Here is a 22,454-nt window from a genome sequence, read left to right as displayed (position 1 = left end):
GTTAGTTGTTTGGTGTCTTGATGACTTTCTAGTTTTGGTGTTAGTGTTGAATTGAAATTATGTGGTGGAAGTGGTCAAGTTAAGAAGCTTGGGTGTCCTTAGTAGATTTGGGTACACCTTGTATGAAAAATTGGAAAGTATTGGGTGTCCATAGTAAATTCCGTCGAATTACTATGCGACGAAATTGTTAAGTAAATTTGGGATCTTTCATTGACGAAATTGTTATTGGTTTGCTGGTGCATATGTGAAAGTAGTCGTAAGTAAATAAAAGAAATTAATATATTGGGTGGCCTTAGTAAAATTTTGGTGCACCTAATATATCCGGGCGATATCGCAATTTCAAGAAATTGTTCGATAATTTGAGTTAATTAGAGAACCAGCCTCGATTGGTCAAACAATGGTCAAAGTTGGTCAATCCTGGTCAAACCAGGAAAGGTTAGTCAAACCTTGGTCAACTCCTGGTCAAAACAGGAAAAGTTGGTTGTACGATTTATTAATCGTTGTGATTTCAAATACTTGTTCAATAGATTATTAACTATCGAAATGTCGGAACTTAGGACTCCAGTTACCCGAGAAACGGAAGGTTCGTGACTCTCAGAGTACGTGAGAGGAAGCATTGGAATCCAGGTAAGGATTCAGGACTCTCCTCGGTTAGTGATTTTCTTATATTGTTATTAAATGATGCATGTTAGTTGGTATGGTTTGGTTATGTTCAAATGCAATGCATACTAATCAAACCATGTGAGAAATGTGATGGCTTGAGAGCGAAGGGTGGCTCTGACTTCCTTGGGTTCGATCCCCAAAACCTCCGGAGGGTTAGTTACACCGGTCGGACGGTGAGCGATCGCAATGACGACCCGATCCGTGTGTGTAGCTAGGTAGCGGACGCTCTCGCTACGCTTACCTGGTGATAAATTAATTTGAGGTAAGGTCGTGTAGTGGGTCTATGGGACCGGCCATCAGGTAATATTTGGATTGGCGCCGTATTTATTTAAGCATCATGCATCGGTTTTCAAGTTGAAAATCATTAAAGTTTGTCGTTCTTTTAAATATTTGGTTTAAATATGTTTTCATACTGGGCAGCCCAAATATTTGTTTATTGGTTTTAAATCTAGTTGAGGTAGAGTTCCTGTAGAGCAGCGAGGACGAAAGCTCACCCCTACAACAGTATGGATGCAGGTACTGTGCACTGGTGACGGGACAATGGCGGACGGAGCTGGGTGAGCGGAACAAGTTTGGTAAACCGCCTTCTGGGCTTTATTATGCTTTCTATTTCTCGAACTTTGTGTCCCGGAATTCTTGGGTCAAAACGTAGTTAAATTCCTAGTCCTTAAATCTTATGCCTCCTGAGTGAGCATTCATTTCAAGTCTGGACGAACAAAATGATTTTTGGGCAACTCTAAGATTTTCACCTCAAAAATATTTGTAGCTTTCGCTGTGTTTTACGAAAAGTTTTCAAACAAAATGCCTAGCGGTTCTCTAGAATGTAAATCGAGCGTTCGGTTTATGTTTTAGAGGCTCGCCGCACTGTGACGTGCTTAAGCTAGTGAGGTGTAGCTTGGGGCGTTACAGTTTAAATATATTTTTTTTCAATTTTCTTATATTTAATAAAGATAATATTCCTTTCAAAAAAAAAAAAGATAATATGATTTTTTTTATATATAAATAGCGAAATCATTTAGCGAAGCAATATGAACCATCGGATATACTCAAATCTAAAGGATAATAAAGAGTGTAAAAATATGTGTAAAACTTTGTGTCCCTTAATCCTGAACCTTTCATATATAGTAATATCGAAATCTCACCTTTTCTCCGGCCTATTTATTCTTTATATGCATGGCATGAGATGGATCCAGATTTGCTCACCATCTTAACCAAAGTGGTGGTATCACCACTTCTTAATAGATTGCCACGTGTAATTTGAGTTATTTAATAGGTAGTTAAATGAGGTTAACTTAAACTATTACTTTTTTTGTTTTCTTTTTTCTCCTTCATTCTTCCCAGTTCTTCCCCTTTCACCTCCATTCTTCCTCTCCGTCTCCTCTGATTCTAGTATTCTACCATGTTTATCTTGTTTACCTCATCATAAATTTTCAGCCAAAAAGAAAAAAGAAAACAAGGATATTGGAGAAACCATGTATAATCGCATCGAAAATACCCATGTGATATCGAGAGAGTACCATGTATAATTCCTATTCTTGCCGGATATCTCGCCGGCGGGGGTATATCAGAGAAAAACCATAGATTTCGAGAAAATGCCCGAAGAGATATTAAATTACTTGGAGACTTTTTGTACGTATAATCACATCAGCCATATAAATCTTGGTCTTATCAGCTATCACTTGTTTTGATAGTCTATCTGCCAGATTTTCACAATAAAAATCTACTAAAAGTTTTGTAGGCTAGATTAATAGAGGAGCTTGTGAAAATTCATGGCTGATTTAAGATGGTAATTTAGCGAGGGTTTTTTTCCTTTATTTTTCCTTTTTAGCTGCGAATACGTGGATGATGTAAAAGGATGAGAGGAGATGAAGAGTAATAAGGATAAAGTAGATTGATTGGCGACCCATATACGATAATTTAGGAGATGATGAGGAATTGATGCCTGCGATGAGGTAGAAGATGGAGGTTGAAGAAGATGATGGTGGCTGAATGTGTTGAGGCTGATGATGATTTAAGGCTGGTTAATATAATAAAATATTAGAATATAGGAGTTTGAATATTCATTAAATTCTTTTTCTCTTTCCTATTAATTATGGTTAACTATTATTATGGATCACTACATGTGGCAGCATGGTGGTATCACCACCTAAAATCTTATGGTGAGCAAATTCAAATCCGCATGAGATTCTGTCACCAGGTGTTTGCTTGAACTTTTCCATATATATGTTGACAAATTATGTATACACACACACGCTTGATCCTAATCATCTTATGAACACTTGGTGATTGCTACCCATAACTTGATGTTTGTTTGAATTTGCCCATACTTGATATTCCTTGATTTTACGGACACTTGGTGTTTGTTTGACCCCAAGCGAATGGAATTGATATTTTCCACGTGTTGCCAAAATTATTAGATTTTATTCGAGCAACGCTAAGCACAATTGTGCAGCAATTGTCCAAAGTAAAGGTAATGATGGTTAATGCGGTTATGACCAACAAAAACCTCCTAGTCCTAGCTTGAAGGGCGAGGAAAAAATATAGATAGGTGTGGTAGGGACTTATTTACTATGTCTTGCTATTCTCCATAGTTTATAGGTTCGCTTTTAAATAAGTGAGCGGTTAATTAATTCGAATACAGGTGGTCTGTTTCTATGTATCACAATAGTTCTCTTATTACAACTTCTTGATCAACTAGAGCAGCAGAAGGATATGTAATGACCATTTTGGCATGAGTTAATAAAATCCACATTTCTTTCAAAAAAAAATGTTGGCAAAACATTTTTTCATTTATTGATATGAATACTTCTAGTTTTGCAATACATTTGAAAACTGAAATAATACAAGTTTCTTCATCGATGTTGTTTGTACGTGGCTGGCTAATTATCAGGACGACAACCGTAATTACACTCCTTTTCAGTATTAAAGCAGCCTACCTTGTCCGGGAGATAGCAGCACCAGAAGCAACCTCCTTGTGGATTACATTTTGGATCACAAACATGAATTTTTGTGCCTTTATAATAAGGAGGATCAATTCCCGATAATTTACCAGCATGTATCTCCCTGCTGCTAGTGCCAGTAGCCCCAGCAATATTACTCTCACCAGTGCTTTGAGTAAGAGCTAAGAGCAAGTCCACCGGTATGACTTTGCCCGGGCAAAGTGAGGGAATGATGATGTGGTGACCGGCCAAAGTCATTTTGTTGCTTCCACCGGTCCATCTTTGACCAGGCAAGCCTTGCCTTTTCATGACCAAGGCCAAAGAAACGGGCAAGCAAATGACTAAATTCTTGACTGGGGGTGAGGGCTGCCAGCTCGGCTGAGGAGAGAGAAGAGAGAGTTTCAGGGGTGAAAGTGAAGAAAAGCAGAAAAATCTGTCCTGGCGATGTGAAGGTCCATGAGAGCAAGACGGCGGCGACGCAGAGCTCGGCGAGGCGGAAAAGCCTGGCGATGGTGCGGAGACGGTTGTACCTCCCCATGGCGCTGGCTTTCTCCGCCTTGACGTTGTCGAAACCTCCATTAAAGAGAGAATATGTTTACAGAGGAAGTGAAATGAAGTGGAGGAAGATAGAAGGAGAGATGGGATTGGATTGAAGATATGGAATAGTGTGGATTGGACCGTACAGAGTGAGTGCGTGGGAGTATGGGAGAGGGTTTTGGGGGAGTGTGTTTGGTGGTGAAGGATGTGGTTTCTGCAAAAGTATTTTAATGAACAGTAAAAAAGAGCAAAGAAGCCAGTGAATGTAAAAGCAGTAAAATCCATCGGTGAACAGTGAAAAGTAGTGAACAGTAGATATGAACAGTGAAAAAGTGAACAGTATTGACCGGGCAAGAAAAAAAACGGGTGCAAACCTATGTCCACTGGCAGTAAATAGTAACTTGACTGGTCGAATTCTTGACTTCTCGACTTTGCCTTTTCTTGACTACGGGTGCACTTGCTCTAAGAGGGTTGTGAAGACGATGGAAAAGATAACCAACTCCAATTTCATTGATTTATCGGTCGCCATTATCTGTATGTCAGAGAAGGAATTGATTGAACTCTAATTGATGGTATTATTTTGTCTTATTTTTAGTGATATAAAAGAAAATCTGAGGCAAAGTTGAAGAACTAGCTAGATCACAAGCATCAAAAGAAGGATATAGTAAAATCCAAAAAGAAAAAAAGAAAAAAAAAGGTAATTAAGTCTCGAAAAAGGCACATTATTAATTGAATAACCTTTTTAGTATAGATACACTTATTTATATAATGCAGAATGCAGCTCAAGTCAGATCACCAAAGGTTCAAATTGACAAGGAGTAGTTATGACAGTGCTACAGTGGATTGCATTCATTCTGGGTGTTCTAGCAACCCTTAACAACCATATAGGCCTTGTGGGAGCTTCAAAAATAGGCGTTTTGTTAAAGTAAAAAGGAATTGCAGAGAGAATTGTATCATATTATTGATAATATGAGCCCTTTATATATGGAATTTACAGAGTACAAGAAAGGTAATAGAATCCGAACATAACTAGGAAATCTAGAACATTCTCCTATTACAACTCTACGACTAAAACTCTAGTTTGAAGAGGCACACATGATGTCGACTTCCTTCAACACTCCCTCTTGTGCCGCTCAAACTTGGTGATGACACTTTGATTGTTGCCTCACTAAAAACCTTTCCAGGTAACAAAAACCCTGAGTGACAAAAATAACCCTGGTCGAAGGACAAAAAGAGCACAACACGTCATTCACTCTTCGAGATCGAACATGCAGACATCATACCTCCCCCTGATATCAATATCTCCCCCTGATTGCTACAATCATGGGAGTTCGGATAACTTTCTCAATCCGATGCTCTTCACATGTTTCTCAAAGGTGGATTTAGGTAACGACTTAGTAAATAAGTCCGCTACATTATCCTCAGATCGGATTTGATTCACTTCAATATTTAGAAGTGCTTGTTGTTGCTGATTGTAAAAGAACTTAGGCGATATATGCTTGGTGTTGTAGCCCTTGATGAAACCTAATTTCATTTGCTCAATACAAGCTGCATTATCTTCATAAATGCATGTAGGTTCATCTATGGTAGACTTCAAACCACAAGTTCCTCGAATATGTCTAATTACAGACCTTAGCCATATGCATTCTCGCACAGCTTCATGTAGAGCAATAATGTATGCATGATTTGAGGAAGTAGCAACAAGGATCTGCTTTGTAGACCTCCAAGATATCGCAGTGCTTTCCATGGTAAAGACATAACCCGTTTGGGAGCGACCTTTGTGAGGGTCAGAGAGATACCCTACATCAGCAAAATCCATCAAAACATCATCATCGTTTTGATGTAAGGGAGGAGGATGGGTGGTCGGCAGCTTTGCCGATCACGGCGTCTTGGACGGTGTCACTTGGGCTAATGAGATCCGTTCTCATTCTTCCGTCATTCTTTTCTCTCTGCAGGAATATAACAAGCCTATATCTATCGTACATTTTAAGTAACGAAAGATTGTCTTTATACCAGTCCAATGGCGTTGCGTTGGCGCAGGGCTACATCTAGCCAACAAGTTCATAACAAATGAGGTGTCCGGTCTTGTATTGTGTTAAGTACAATAATGCACCTATTGCACTTAGGTAAGACACTTCTGCCAATTAACACATCTTCGTCATCATCCCTGGGACGAAACGTATCTCTCTTAAGGTCAAGACTACGGACGACCATGGGAGTGCATCTTTGACTTTATCAAAATGCAAAGCATTTATTGACACGGTATACAAGTTCTAAATCTAGACAAAACCTTGTTCTCCCAAGGTCCTTCATCTCAAACTCTGATTTCAGGTGTTCAGCGGTTTCCCTTAACTCTCAAGGGTTCCAATTATGTTTATCAACATAAACCGTGACAATTGCAAATCCAGAACTTATCATGAAAACGCAGGGGCATAGTTCATCATATCCTTTCCCAATCAAGTAGTCACTTTAGTGAGTGTTTCACTCTCATTGCAAACGCGCTCCGTGGTCAAGAGCCACTTGATTTGGGTAAATGAAGTCCACAAGAACCTTCATTATATTCCGTATCTAGATCCCCATAGAGATACATAGTAACCACATTCGTAAGCTGCATGTTCAGTTATTTGGAAACTACCAAACTGACAAGGTAGTGAAGTGCAATGACATCCATTACGAGAGAATATGTCTTCTCGTAGTCGATTCCAGGGCGTTTTGTGAGAAGCCTTGCGCCATAAGGCGAGATTATCATATCTTTTTCTCATCATGCTATCTAACAAAGACCTATTAATGTCAACAGGTTTTATGTTAGGAAGTATTGGCATCTCAGGCCCGAAACCATTCCTCTTCGTTAGTGAATCCAATTCAACCTGGATCACATCTTTCCATTTATGCCAATTTTCTCTACGTTGGCATTCTTCAACGGAGTAAGGTTCGATGTCATTGGTCTCAATAATTCCACGTCCTCATGTACACTAGTGTAGTTCGTGGAGATCTCTATATTCTCAGGAATTGGTTCTAACATTGAGGCGTCCCCCAACGATGTCTCTTGGACATAAGCACAAATAAAAACAAGGAAGCGAGTTAGTCGAGTGATAAAGGCTCCGAGAGGAGTCCACAAATAAAAACAAGGAAGCGAGTCAATCGTTGCAATTGTGATTTTGGAGAGCGCTAAAAAATCCCGCCCAGCAATAATTGCAAGGATTCTAAATCTATATACAAGGAATTTACCATTTTTTAGATTTGAGAAGACCAAGTATAAGGAATTGTTGCATTCCTTGCAAACTCAAAGAGCCAGATGCAAGGATTCACAAAATTCTTTGTATAAGTCAACCAATTGCAAGGAATTTTGACTCCTTGCATATAAACACGTTGCATATACCCAAATTTCTTGTAGTGAGTGAGTTGCGGGGCAGCAGGGGCTGCAGGCACACGGGCGCGTTGCTTGGAGGGCTGGCAGGCGCACGGGCGGGCTGGGTGTGCGATAGGAGCGCAGGGGCAGCAGCGCGCAGGGCGCGCTGGCAGGCTGGTAGGCGAGCTGGGCAGGGCTGCAGGCTGGCGGATGGTGCGCAGGTTGCTATAGGTTGGCGGGCTGATGCGCGGGCTGCAGGGGCAGTAGGGCTACGGGGCAGCGTGGGCTAGGTGCAAGGTTGGGGGGGGGGGGCTAGGTGTCACTATTGGCATTCCGAACGAAGACTTGGCAGATTTAGCAAGAAGCCAGGATGCTATGAACACATGGTTCAACAACAATATAGCTCCTTATCTACATGACATTATCTTCGACTACATAGCCGTTGGTAACGAGGTCATTCCCGGTTCATTAGGCAACTATGTCTTGCCTGTAATGGAGTCGTTACAAAACATCCTTAAAGACAAAGGGTATGTGACAAAGGTGACCACAGTTGTGCCATCAACTGCCCTAGGATCTTCATACCCGCCCTCTAGTGGGGAATTCACACAAGAGCTAGGCTAGCAGTGTCATGCCCGACATTCTCAAGTTTTTAGCATCAACCCTTTCACCCCTTATGATCAATGTGTATCCTTACTTTGCCTACAAGTCAGACCCTGCCCATGTTCCCTTAGACTATGCTCAGTTCACTTCAGATAAACCAGTGGTTCGAGACAGAAACTTAATGTACTAATTCTGCCTGTTTGATGCCATTGTGGATGCCTTTTTGGCAGCAATGGCGAAAGCAGGAAACGGGCATGTCAGAGTTGTGGTGTCCGAGAGTGGTTGGCCTTCGGACGGGAACAGAAACTTCACCACTCCAGAGCTTGCAATGACCACTACAAAAAAGAATTGCAATGGCTTCACCAGTTTGCATCGGCGAGAATTTGCCGTCGCCATTGCTTATGATTTAACTTCGGCAAAACTTCGCCGTCGCAAGAATATAAGAATTATGCTACATAGTTGATGTGTCGTCGCAATAAGGGGGGCAAAACCTGCTACTGCAACCAATTGCCGTCGCATAAGGGCATGAGACGGGAGACAGTCGCAAAGTTTTATCTTTCTTCTACGAAACTCTGACCAACAAAAATGTAAAAAACTTCACTCCCTCTCACTTCCTCTATCTTTTTCCGTCTTCTCTCTCCTTCCATTGCCATAACCCTTCCATCATCCATATCACCATGACCTTGGAATCCACCGTCAGTGTCTTTACTGTTCACTCCATTGCCACGCACCATCGCCGGGACGACCTCTGCCACACCTTCATTTACCGGTTTCCTGTATATGAAATTCCACATCCATCATTTCGACCGGAACCTCGTGAAGAGAGATCTCATACTCAATTCAATGGGCATTTGACCAGCCTCTCAGCTACCCGCGAATCTACCTCGTTGATCTATGGTCTCTATCTAATCTAGGGTTTCTAATCCATGTTCCAGATTTAGTTTCTTTTTTTCTTTCTGTTTAGGTTCTTTTTGATTCAGGGTTGTATGATAATGGTTTGAGTTTAGCTCTTTATATTCCAAATTTGATTTAAAGGCTTTATGAATCCTGTTTCTTATTCTTAAATAGAGGTATGATTCATTGATTTTGACTTGGCATGTCTAATTGAAGCCAAGGGCTTGGGTGGCGTTTATGAGAAAGATGTGAGAAACGCTCTTAACAGCAGATCTCAGAAGCTGAGGTGAAAAGGGTCATTGACATTCTCATGGGTGAGTTAATAAGCAAGATTCAATCTTTTTCATTGACCTATTGTCTAATTAGTGTTGCAAGTTTAGAACTTTGAGATTATATTGGAATGTTTCTGTTCGATTTATTGGGACGCCTATCTCACTATACTTGAAGCACAACTCAAAAACTATGTTGTAATTCTGTGAAGTTTGATTTCAAAAATATTGATTTGGATCTTTTATTGTGTATGTAAAATGATACTGAAACTTTAGTGCATTGAGGGATACACAAATCTCCCTTATATATTACCATGGTTCTCAAGTCTGGTGGTGTTTCAAGGATTGCATCAATGGAAGTTGGGTGAAAATCTTTGCCCCTAATCTACAATCTATTACTTTGTGCTCTAATGTCATTACTGAAAACTGTTCAATACAGAGCTTTCCTAGGCTCGAAAGATCTGTCATGTAATCTTGGAATAAAGGTCCCATATTACAAAGACGAAGATTAATGGTGTTGTCGATCTTCTTATTGGTTCATCTCAAGTTGAAGTTCTTACCATATCTTATAAGTACCTACAGGTTAACTTACCTATCTGTACAATTTTGATCATGCTAGCTTCCTTCTGTCAGAAATTTATTTTGAACTAGGTGGTCTACCATTCTTATTTATGAAACTTGAGAATTTGAGGATTAAGAATCCCTACTGTAGGTTGAACAGAAGATATATCCCAGATATAGCATGCATGTTCAAGAGCTCTCCCTTGTTTTAGCGACTCTTTCAAAGGAAAACGAAATTATGTACATTTTGCCTTATATATGTTCATGTGGATAGCTATGTACCATCTGTATAAGAAATTGTTTGCTAATGTGTTGTCTCCTTGTTTGATTTCTCTTAAATAGACTAGTTAATTCGTTTCTATATATTTGGGAACCAAATTTCCTTTATGAAAAGTATTATCCTCCAGGTGCTTGTGAGCTAATTAGAGCTGGATGACATAAAGGAAAAAGCACTTGATCAGCAGCAATTTGAGTTCTGTATTATGCATTAACAATTGCTACGGTCATCATTGAATTGGTAATTCATTCTTCCAATCTTCCTAGGAAATCTATAGGAATAATAGAGACATATAATTGTAGAAATGATACTTTGTCATTTTGTTAATTATCATGCCTTATTATGTATTGTCTAATCACTTAATGAATGTTGTTTATAGTACTGATGATTAGCATGATATGTCAAGTCATCATATGCAAGATAAGAGTCTCAAGCACTTTGTGTAGGTAATTATCACAGACCATGCACAATAAGTATATGTTTAGTAAATGTAGAAGCAGTTTGAACTTTAGACTGATCACAAGTTACTTACACATTTGTTGGCTATAGTGATGTTGAGTTCTAATTGTAAAATTGTATTGCAGGTGTTCATTGAGACGTGATGGAACTTGTGGAACATAATCCATTGAGGCAATCACTTGTTGGGTTTTCTTCTCATATATCCAAGTCTGATGAATGAGAATAATGTTGTTGTTGTTGTAGCTACTCCTATTGAATATGGTTCAGGCAGAGGTAAATGACTCCTATGATATTTGACCAAAAGTTAACTGATTTTCTAGCCTTCTGTTTTTTCAATGAATACATGAAGATTTCTGTTGTAGGAGGCTTGCAACAACACTAGAGTAATTGGTACGTGAAGTGTGAAATATAGGAATATTTTACCCTGCAAAGTTTATTTTAAAGTAGAGGAAGATAACTACCCCCTGTAAAGCTTATCTTGTAAATTTTTGTATAAGCTTCATTTCTTTTTGTAACACTAATGAGACGAATAAAAATGTAACTTTGCTTAATGTGTAAACTTAATTCCCTTTCTTATACTGCTTTTATCCACACACAAAAAATCTGGCATGCATATTTGGGATTTGAAAGACATGTAGTTTGAAATAAAACTCGGGGCTATCTTATATCATCCCTGTACTATCTAGACTGAAAATTGGGATCGTTTCTACAGATCAATTGATGTTGACACTTTTACTTTTTGAATATACATGTTTGTTCATTCAGATCTGTCATGAAATACTTATGTTCTATTGATGCATTTATATGATTGGGAGTTGTATGTGATAACTATACTATTAGCTATTCTTTCATCAACCTAGAGACACATATACTGTTATGAGCATGTCCTGTTTGTCATTTGAGACCTAAGCATGTAACTTGGAATTCTATTTACAGTGCATGTAACTTTGACTTATGCATATGAATTGAATAATTTTTCGTGTTCCTTCAGGATTACTCGCAGCAGCCCCCTATTCAGGAACTAATTGGAAGGGATCTTCATGATATATAAAGAATGGAAATTCAGACATATTTCGAGGTAAGTATGGAACTATGGATTTAGCATTCTTCAAATCAACTACTCTAGCTTTAATCAAAGAAAGACCTGGATTTAGCACACTTGCTGACTCAAAATGTCAAAAAGTAATTAAGAGTTCAAGTGAAATATTAATTGTATGTACTGGTATGAACAATATCTATGTCATGTGTACATCTCCCATTAATTTTCCAGCTTTTTTTTTCTTTAATGAATGCTTGAAGATTTCTAACTTTCTGTTATAGGAGGCTTGCAACAACACTTGAGTAATTGGTACATGAAGTAGATCGAGGAAGATCCCTGCAAAGTTCATCTTGAAGTAGAGGAAAATAACTAACTTGTAAAGCTTAATTATCAATCTTGTAAATTTTGGTAGAAGCTTCATTCATTTTGTAACATTTATGAGGAAAATTAAAGTGTAACATTTCCTTTTATATAAGCTTCATTCCTTTTTGTATAGTTTTCATTCATAAAAAAAAAAAAAAAAATCGGCATGCATATGCATGCCGATTTTTTTTATATTCATAAATAATATTTTTGCCGTAGCAAATAACTTTTGGCGACGGCAAAAAACTTCAGTAGCGGTTGGTGGCGTCGCCATTGGTATTTGCGACGGCATTTTGCAGTCGCAAAATTCTTGCGACGGCAAACGTTTTGCCGTCGCTAATAGTCTTGCGACGGCGAATTGCCGTGGCAAATACCATTGGCGACGCCACCAACGGCGTCGGAAGAATTGCCGTCGCAGAGCCGTCGCCAATGCTCTTTTGCGACGGCAAAATAGGTTTTTGCGACGGCATTGCGCCGTGGCCATTGCAATTTTTTTTTGTAGTGGACATATAACCAGAACTTCATGTACCATTGCCTTTCCATGGAAAGGACACCAAAAAGACCCGGTGAACCTATTGAAGCGTTTATTTTTGCCATGTTCAATGAGAACCAGAAACCTAAGGGCGAGGAGCAACATTTTGGTCTCTTCTATCCCAACATGGAACTGCCTTTTACTTGAACAAAATTTTGTATCTTGCATAATCTAATAATCATTATCGACTTCATTTAGTAATAAGTTAAAGGAAATTTAATCTCACATGATCCTCTATTTTTTTTTTTTTTTGAAAGAACATGATCCTCTATTTATTCTGTAATAAAAGGTTATTACTCCTTGATCTCCAATATTTCATGCTCATCAAATCTAAACTTAATATGGGCTCTCATTGCCTCATTCCAAAAACAAACTTCATCATCATCCCAAATAGCTACGCGTGATTAGGATACACATAAAGTCTGATACAAAAAAATCTGATTAGGAATATCTAATCCCAAATTAAATGATTCTTTATTTACTATACTCGAAAATCTAATCCCAAATTGATTGATTCTTTATTTACTATATTCGAAAATTTCATCTCGGATTTGTTTCCTAGTTTTTTCATTCGGTATTTGCTTAAATACCTCCAACATCAACATGGGAGAGATACGAACAATTTTCTCTCAATATTTTGCTAATCTAATTCCTTGCTCATCCCACTTATACCAGTAAGTAGTACTTCACCAAACTGATCTAGCTAGTTGAGGTTGTATAGATGTACATGCTTGCTTTTCTCCTTCACTTTTATTCAGTATAGGATGATCAATTAACACTAACACTAATCATGCATGTTTGAGTCAGGATCAATGGACACATTATTTGACACTTCATTTGAGCCCTCAGATATAAAGACATTTAATGGTCATGATTAATTATGGCAAATGACTTGGCATAAAATTTATTCTTAACAAAAAAAAAATTATGTAAAACTTTTGTAAAAACAAAAATAAAATAAAAGGTTTAACAAAAAATGATTAACAACTGAGAATACAGTCAAAAAGAACAAAGAAAAAAAAGAAGCAAGAACAGCATAACACGATCTCAGATTCTTGTTAAGTGGAAGATTGATAGACCAACTGTTCAGTACATAAAAAGAAAATAAAGAATAACCCAGAAACATTCATGGAGGAATCTCGCATTGAACATGAAGCCAAGAAAACCACAATAAGTAGAGAGGGAGAAAGAAGATGATTGATCACCACAATTTTAATTCTCAGTTACAGGTTAGAGAACAATTAGAAAACATATCCATCAAAATTATGGTTGTAGGTTTCTCTTTATTGCATGATTCAGGTTTTGAGATTGGGGTTAATTGTTCTTAGGCTTTGTAAATTGTAAATAGCTAGAGAACACATACACACAGATATAAACACACATCTGGGAGAAGATCAACAAACCAATTTTGTAATGGAACAATTAAAATTTCTTGTACACTACTAGAATTTTGTTCATAGACATCGGTTCTGGACCGATGTTAAACTAATTTTCGACCGATGTCTTAGTGGGTGTAGAGAAAAGTATAGACATCAGTATAAGCGCGTTTTCAACCGATGTCCCAGACAACAACCAACATCGATTCTAAGAAACAAATCGATGTATAATCGTTATAATCATCATATTTTTGTATGTTAGGTATGTCTAATTCTTCATATTTTCACATTTTATGCTTAAAAAAGTATATGTCGAACAATATCTACTTGAACATTTGCATCGATTTTTATTCCAGAAGCGATGTCCAGTACACTTGTAGACATCAGTTCCCATGAGTATTGTTTGTTCGTAAAACCGATGTTCACCTTTTGACCACACATCGGTTTGCTCCATGGTAGGTGACTTGTATGTTCATAATAGATTACGGTTTGGTGATTAGAAATCGATGTGCAGTAGTTTTGATTACATCGGTTTTGAGTTATAATTCGATATATTGATAATCATAGGACATCGATTTCATTTTTGATACTGATTTCTAATCTCTCAACTGACTTCGTTTTCCTTGGCATTACTGTTTTATTATGTTTTAATATACTTCACTTCATTTTGACAAGCATGATGTGAAAAGTTTGCATTTAGCTATTGCTGGGAAAAAAATTGCATTTCTCATCATCCAAAATTAGGGGCTTTCCATTAATTTTCTTTCCAAATTCATGATTCAACATAATTAAGAAAATAAACCCCTAAACTTACAAAAGCTAGCTTGGAAACATATGAGCAACAATGTACAAAAGTTCCACACCAAGATTTGCTTCAAAGCCAAAACTAGCTAGCCTTACTCAAAAAACATCTTGGCAGTCACAGTCCTACATCAAACTCTGTATATAATCAGCCACTTCAATGCGCACCTCGTCAATTTGATTTTGGCTATATGATTTCTGCGTCTTTACCGCCCACTAGAAATATATAAACATGCAACACACAAGGCACAATGATTGGGTAAACAAGCTAATGAAGATAATTAGTTGCAAGGTGTACTATCTTTTGGATTTGATCACTTACATATCAGACTAAGATAAGAGTACGTACTGACCTCTTCTTTTGTCCAAGGTATTGATTGTTTGATTATACCAGTGATTCATCCTGTATAGCAAAATACATAATTGATCCAAATATCAAACAAAGGATTTCATCCACCAAGTAAAAATAGAAGGTAATTAGCTATAAGGAGTGTTGGATTGATTTATAATAGAACCTACAACTTCTCTGTGTACTAACTTTAACTTTTCTTGATATCAAACAAGGGATGTCATCCATCAAACAAAACACTACAATGCTCATAAGCTAAAAAGAGGTTCAACCATATCCTAGGTAGGGAAAATAGTACCTGCCACTCTTTAAGGCCTTGAAAGTCTTCTGGGTTCCATTTCTTGAAGGCCTTGAAAATTCTTAGTAGCAGTCTTCAGCTCTCTGTAACTGAAAACTCTTGAGTTGGATGTCTCGGAAATATGGCCCTGAGGCTGTGCCTCTCAAAATGGATTTCGGCCTGCGGTTCTGCTCATGCTTGAGACTTTGTTCCTGCTCTCATTTCTCCACCTTCCTAAACATTGGCACAGCATATCCATAATCATATATGACTTTGATGTTAAGAGGAAAGGAAAGAAAGATGCTCAATTGAAACTGCAAGAATATGGAGTCTTATAATAGTATAATGAAAACTTTTAAGTAAACAAAAGCACATCAATAAAAGCTTATAGCCCGTAACCAAAACGTTTTGGGTTGGATTTCTAGGTGAATGCCAATATAATAGTTTGCCAAGAAACTTCCCTGAATGTGACCTTTGTGAGGACGAAGTAACGTTCAATTAGCCTGACCAACATATTTATTTTCCTTGCCAAAGTCAAGGTCTCCTTCTCATCCCTTGCCGATTCAATAAGTTGGTCACCATTCTTCCAAAGTCTCCATTCCATCCCTCACTCCTTGTTGCACCTTTAATACGTCAAGCAGTCTTCTCAAAGACTCATCTAGTTCCACAAGTTGGTCCGTGTAGTAAAACTTCATGCAGTTTCACTTACCATAACCATTCTCTTGGCTGCATGAAAAACAAGAAGATGAAGAAGAAGAAGAAGAAGAAGAAGTTAGAGCAGTTGGAGACTACTGAACTTGAAATCGATCCAATAACTCAAGTGTTAGGAACATGGGCCTATTTCTTATGGATTACAGAAGCAAAAATAATCACATACAGAAACTTAGCTGCTCCAAAGGGTTTACTTGGGGAAGTTCTTAGTTCTTACTATAGAAGAAGAAGAAGAAGAAGCATATACGTACAAAGATATATTAGTTTTTCTCCCTTTCTATATATCTGATTCTTGCTATGCTATGATTAGTCCAAGTCTATGCACTGACTGATCAACAAATAGAAGAAAGGGATCAGAGAAAATGATAATTAGAGCATGTCAGTCTCCGGGAAGCTTTCATGCATGGTAAGGAAATAAAGTAACAAAAAAATAGCACCTACGACATTGAAAAAGGGTTCTTTTGTGAGACAAATTAATTCAAATAATCCAACTATATAGTATGCTTTTGAAGAAGATCAACAAAGAAAGACTTTGATATAGAAATTGGTACAGGTGGCAGCTAATTCATGTTGACTAGCTCTATAATGCCACAGGTGGCAGCTTATTGGAGTTATGTGATTTCCTAGAAAATTAACCAAACTGGTGGCAGGGTTCAAAACAAAACGAACCAAACACAAGCCTTGATAGCCCCCACTTGGAATTAGAAAGCAAGTTTTAAATGAAACAACAAAATAGAATCCCAATTATCATGACCCCTGTGTCTGCATAGTGCTCAGAGTGTAAGAGATCAGATAAGCTAATGAAAACTGTATGGCAATAAAAATGACTTACTTTTTCCCTTCCACATCGACACCATGTACCAGAAACTCGTCTGCATACTTGGCAAGGAAGTCTAATATTTCCTTGTCAAGATACACGTCACTGAACTTTTGCCATCTATCTGTGATAATTGCATATTTACCTTCCTGCACATAAAAGACCAGATACACATTAAGGCCAACGAATAAAAGAGGGCCTTGAATAAATTAATGAGATGGCGAATGTGTGACAGTTGCTTATTAGGCTAAAGCACAAAAGCCTATTATATACTAAACATGGTACTTGAAAATGCTTAAAGAAAAAAAAAATACAATAGTTCCAGTAGCTTGCTGCAAAACTTGTCCACTGTGTTCTAGCATTCATAATATGATCTGAGTTTTAATAAACTGATATTTCAAAGGCAATAATTAAAACTGCTCAAGAATACTACGTAGTCTAATGAGGCTGCTTAGCCTCGTAAAGAAAGTGAACAAATGAAGGACATAAGAGGTATAATTCTGGATAACTTCATACCCTCTTTCTACAACTAAGGTCTAAAACAAGCCATTCTTTTCCAACAACACAAACAAGATCTTTAAGCCTTTCAAGGTCCATTTGCCCATTATTAAATACATACTGCAAGAAAACCAAGACAAGTTTTAGAAAATGTTTTCCTGATATCAATTGTTCTAACAAATATACATGGTTTTTCAATTTTAGAAGAGGAGAAAAACAGAACTCACAGAAGTGACAATGACGTGGCTAGCCCCTTCTTCTATGTATTGCAAAGAATTATCTGAATTGATCCCACCTCCTACCTGCAAACCACCTAGATTATACCAGTCCTTGCAGCAAGTTCAGCAGAGGAAAATCTGTAAGTTTAAACATATCATCAATCATAGAGAACAAAGTGAAATAGCACACTCACAAGGTTTATACTAATCTCAGCATGTGCAATGAATAATGAGAAATCTGATCCTTTTGCAAAAGTTGGCACCTCTTTGATATCAGTTTCCCTAAACCTCGCAATCCTAACTGATGCAAGTTAGAATCTTTAATCTAATTCAACTATTATATCCAGCCATATTACTACCAACCAAAGACAAAAGTGTATTTTCGTATACAAGAACGACTATCTCTGCTTACTAAAGGAATACTTACTACAAAGACTATTACATCAATGGAATCCGAGAATCAATTTAAAAGTATAAAAGACCAAAAGAATCACAATAACAAGAAGGCACCTAGAAATTAACCCACCAGGATAGGCATGCAGAGCTTCAATGGCCGCAGCTCTACTCAAAAGATCTGCCCCCAACATTATCACATGGCCACCTGTAAGCCCATCTTCCTTATACATCTTTGCATACTCCCCCGCTGACTTATCCGACTCGAAATTGGTAACCAGAGCCGGCCCATATTCCTTCTAATCCAAAAGCGTCGACCCAACAATCTGTTTTACTTGCCCCTACAAACAAAAACCCACAAAACAATCACACAAATGTAAAAATACACAAACAGAGTTTTAAGTCCCAAAAGATTTGAACTTTGAATCTCCAATACCTTGTGTATATCAATACAGGGTCGGAAACGAACAGCACAGCTTATGGGTACTCGCCTTAACCCGATAACTAAATAACAACAAAAATAGGTTCTATGTTATTACTACATACAAAAAGTTACAGACCAAAAATGGAAGCAGAAACTTAATGAACATTGCAGATGGCCTAGACCCATCAAACTTCTTTTTACCGAGACCGTTCAATCTCAAAAGCATAACAAAATCAATAGTTCAAACTCAAGGTGACCATACAATTTCATAGATCACAATTTCAATTGGAACAAAGATTGGAAGGAAGCAAGAGAGAACATACCCAAGCTAGACTTGACAAATTAGCTAATATTGAAGCCAACCACAAACTCTCGCTTCGTAAACTCTAAAGAAAAACAATCATACTTCAACAATAGCCCACAAATGAAAACAATAGTCCACAGAAACAATTATACGTACAGATTTGGCGTACAGAGAACGACATACCCAAGCTGGACTTCGTCTCCGACCGGCGTCGTAATTGAATCCTTCCTCCCAAACTCCAAGCTTCAATTCGAGAGAGTAAGACGGAACGGTGCCATTTAGAACTGCCTGGATGATGTCCTCGTCGACGAATTTGGTGAGGCGAGTGAGATGAAGGACTGGACGAAGTCGATGCTGAAGAAGCCAAGGAGGTGATGAGTTCGAGGGAGGAGGAGGAGGAGGAGGAGGAGCTCGAGCTTGGGAGGAGGAGGAGCTCGGGTCTGGGTTCAAAATGGAGGTCGAGAGTGGAGACTGAGGTTAGAGTTTCTAGTTCAGTTTTGGTAGAGTCGAGGGCGCTCTTTTTCTCTAAGTGTGAAAGTTTTAAGTTTTAGTACCCGCTTCCTATAATTCACTTAAACACTTAGCGCTTTCAGGAAAATGAGGTTCCCGCAAATTTTCAAACGAAACATTTAACACCGGTCATTTTAGGAACCGATGTTAACGATACACATTTAAATCGGTTTCTTTCGAAAACGATGTTAGCTTGATTTTTTACATCGTGTGCAAGTCTGACCGATTTAAATGATGTGATGTAAATGAACAGATTTCTAGTAGTGGTACCAAAATATGGATTGTCAAAAGAATTCTTATAAAAAAGAAAAAATTGTGACGAACTTGTGTTCGCAATATTTAGGAAATTCCCATTTGTTTCATCTTTATTACTTTGCCAAAGAATGAATGGAAGAATGGAAAATGGTGTTCTTGTTCAGAAAATGAGTTCTTGCTCTTTTGATCTTTCATTTTTTTTCTTTTCTTTTTGAACGTGTTTTTCTGTTTTCTAATATCTTGTTAGATCTATTTTAGAAAAGAATTTTTAACAAATTTTATGTTTTTGTTGGGAGGAAATTTAATACCATGTCATTTTCCATAACTAATCTTGACCATTGAATGTGTTAATATCTAAGGGTTAGCATAACGTGTAAAAAATTGTGTCAAATAGTGTGTCCATTGATCCTGACCCATCATGTTTTATCACCATTTGTTATGTTGTTGATTCTACCATTTACATGCCTTATGTTTTTGATAGATTAGATCCAATGTTCTAATCATTGTCAATGCGCATATCAAATATCAAGTATCAAGTCAAATTAGTCATGTTGTTTCCGATCATATCGAGTTTTTGGCTAAAGTGTAGAATAGGAGCGCAAGAATCGTACAGCCGGAGTACACTAGTCAATTAGGGTTTTTACCACAAATAGTAAACGTTATTTACTTCATCCGTATCATTAAAACTAAAATTAAGAAGACGCATGAAACTTATGACAGATTCATAGTGCATGATACTAGGGTTTTACTTAATCTTTTAAAGTCTTCTTGCTTAATTGATATAGATCTCACTAATCTATTTGCATACTTTCAGAAAGTGATGGCAGTATCGTATTGGATTGCAATCATTCTGTCACTTTTAGCAACAATTGACAACCATGTATTTCTACTGGAAGCTTCAGACGTAGGAGTTTGCTATGGAACGTTAGGGAATGACCTCCCTGCAGCAACAGAAGTTGTCAATCTGTAAGTACAATTCTTGTACAGGTCGTGTTGGCATTCCCATACAAAGTTGTGACAAAATCCCTTTACTGATCTCGGAGAATCACAGGTAAATGCATCTGCATATGCATGGGATTGCAACGTGTGCTGCAATCCCCGAGTCAGTAGTCAGTTTCATGTGGAGTCCGATTTTGGAAAGTAGGTTTTGGGTTTTATGTATTTACGTTTTTAAAGATTTTTCTGATTGTTAAAATCGTGGTGTTGATGTCCTAGGGTTTTTAGGACTTGTCTATTCCTAATTGATTTTCCTTAAAATTTGTTGGATTTCTTATATGGAAAGTTTCTTTCCTAATTAAAGGAGAATTAGGGTAGAATCTTTGGGGTTAGAGGTTTGGCCGTTGGTCCTTCATATATTCAGAAATATACACGGTCAGTATGCATGCATCTAGGAACGCAAGAATTAGTTGGTGAGTCTTGCTTGTTTGCCTAAGATAAAATCTTCACGAGAGTCAAAACACTTGGTCCATGTTTAAGTGTTCGTGATCATTGTTTCATATGCATAACTTCTCTTGAGAATAGTGGAGGAGCTGTGAAGAAATGAGAGCGATATTTGGAGATCGTTCAAGTGAAGAAGGAGTTCAAGAAGGAAGACAAACTTTGGATTAGTTTTTGTCTAATCATTGTAGCCGAGCTAGTGCTATTCAAGTTTGTAAAGAACATATCCTTCAATATAAGTTAATTCTTATTTTGGGTTCTCAAGAGTAAGAGTCCCGCAGTGTTTTTAATCTCATGATTGAGGTTTTCACTGCGTAACCAAAATCTAGTGTTCTGTGTATTATTTTTGGTTTCTACCCAGTAAGGATTGATACGTCCCTTCCAATCCCCGTTTTCCAGAAAACACATTTTGTCCTTGTATTTTCACTTGGCATCAGAGCAGGTTCTAAAGCTTTTTTTAGTTGATCCGTGGTCAAGGATGAAACGCGAATATAATAGATCGAGCCTCCAGTTCAATAAATTGCCCCCCTTTGTTTGATGGTGAAGATTACTCACAATGGAAGATCATGATGAGGGCATTCCTCTACTCTCAGGATGAAAATATGTGGAATATAGTTGAGACTGGATGGGAACACCCCACCAAGGCTGAAGACTCAAAGAAAATAGAAGGGACATCTGCAAGAGTTCTTAAGCCTAGGAAGGAATGGACAGAAGAGGAGGTTCAGAATAGAAGTTGTGATTTCAAGGCACGGAATTCCTTATACACAACTTTATCCAAGAAGGAGAGGGTGAGAATCAGCCACTGTGACACGGCAAAATAGGCATGGGATCTTCTTGAGGTCACTTATGAAGGCAACAAAAAGGTTAGAGGCCAGAAACTTCAGAGACTTGTCTTAGAGTTTGAAAACATGCAAATGGGGGAGGATGAATCAGTAGATGACTTTCATGCTCGTCTTATGAATGTGACAAGTCAGTGTCACAGTCTTGGTGATCCTTTTGAAGAGCATCGGATTGTCAAGAAAATTCTTAGGTCTCTTTCATCAAAGTTTCAATCCAAACATACAGCTATAGAGGAGACTCAAGACCTGGACACCTATTCTCTTGACGAACTTATTGGTAATCTCAAGACCTTTGAGATGAAGATCAAGCCCGAGAAAAAGGTAAAAAATATTGCTTTCTCTTCTGTTAAAAAGAAAGATGATGTTGATGATGATTATGTGGATTTATCGCTGTTGACAAAAGAGTTCAAAAATTTTCTGAAAAACAAAAAATCCTTTGGAAACTCTTCGAAAATTGCTCCTAACAAACCTAAATGCTTTGAGTGTGGTGGAATTGGACACCTTGTTGCCGATTGTGGCAATAAGAGGTATAATTTGAGTGGAAACAAGGCTCTAAAATCTACTTTGAGTGACAGTGATGAAGACTCTCAATCCGATGGCGAAGAGGTAAATTTTTCTCTTACTTCCTCTTTTGATTCTGAATTATCTGATGTTTCTGATTTAGAAAATGATACTCTTGATGAAGAAACAAATGAAAAGTGTAAGCAATTGTATAATGCTTCAAAAATTGTTCTTCGAAAAAATTACAAATTAAACTTGAAAA

General features: G+C 37.7%; 2 long non-coding RNA genes and 2 pseudogenes across 2 annotated transcripts; 2 read left to right on the top strand and 2 right to left on the bottom strand.

Moving 5' to 3' along the window:
- The first annotated feature begins 4,621 nt into the window (after window positions 1–4,621).
- Window positions 4,622–12,629, top strand: LOC133735604 (probable glucan endo-1,3-beta-glucosidase BG5; annotated as a pseudogene).
- LOC133727106 (uncharacterized) lies at window positions 8,574–12,104 on the top strand. The gene is made up of 7 exons (XR_009855006.1): window positions 8,574–8,985; window positions 9,199–9,296; window positions 10,220–10,329; window positions 10,469–10,535; window positions 10,674–10,821; window positions 11,540–11,626; window positions 11,869–12,104. It is a non-coding gene; the product is annotated as an uncharacterized LOC133727106 (long non-coding RNA).
- Window positions 12,630–14,622: 1,993 nt separating the features above from the next.
- On the bottom strand, window positions 14,623–16,209 carry LOC133738468 (uncharacterized). The gene is made up of 3 exons (XR_009860135.1): window positions 16,163–16,209; window positions 15,307–16,011; window positions 14,623–15,062 (listed from the first exon to the last, which is right to left on the bottom strand). It is a non-coding gene; the product is annotated as an uncharacterized LOC133738468 (long non-coding RNA).
- Window positions 16,210–16,804: 595 nt separating this feature from the next.
- Window positions 16,805–18,831, bottom strand: LOC133735538 (1-(5-phosphoribosyl)-5-[(5-phosphoribosylamino)methylideneamino] imidazole-4-carboxamide isomerase, chloroplastic-like; annotated as a pseudogene).
- Window positions 18,832–22,454: the final 3,623 nt, after the last annotated feature.

The sequence above is a fragment of the Rosa rugosa genome, chromosome 1 (assembly GCF_958449725.1).
Source record: "Rosa rugosa chromosome 1, drRosRugo1.1, whole genome shotgun sequence".
In the NCBI taxonomy this organism is placed as follows: Eukaryota; Viridiplantae; Streptophyta; class Magnoliopsida; order Rosales; family Rosaceae; genus Rosa; species Rosa rugosa.
This window is presented reverse-complemented; position numbering and strand designations above follow the sequence as displayed.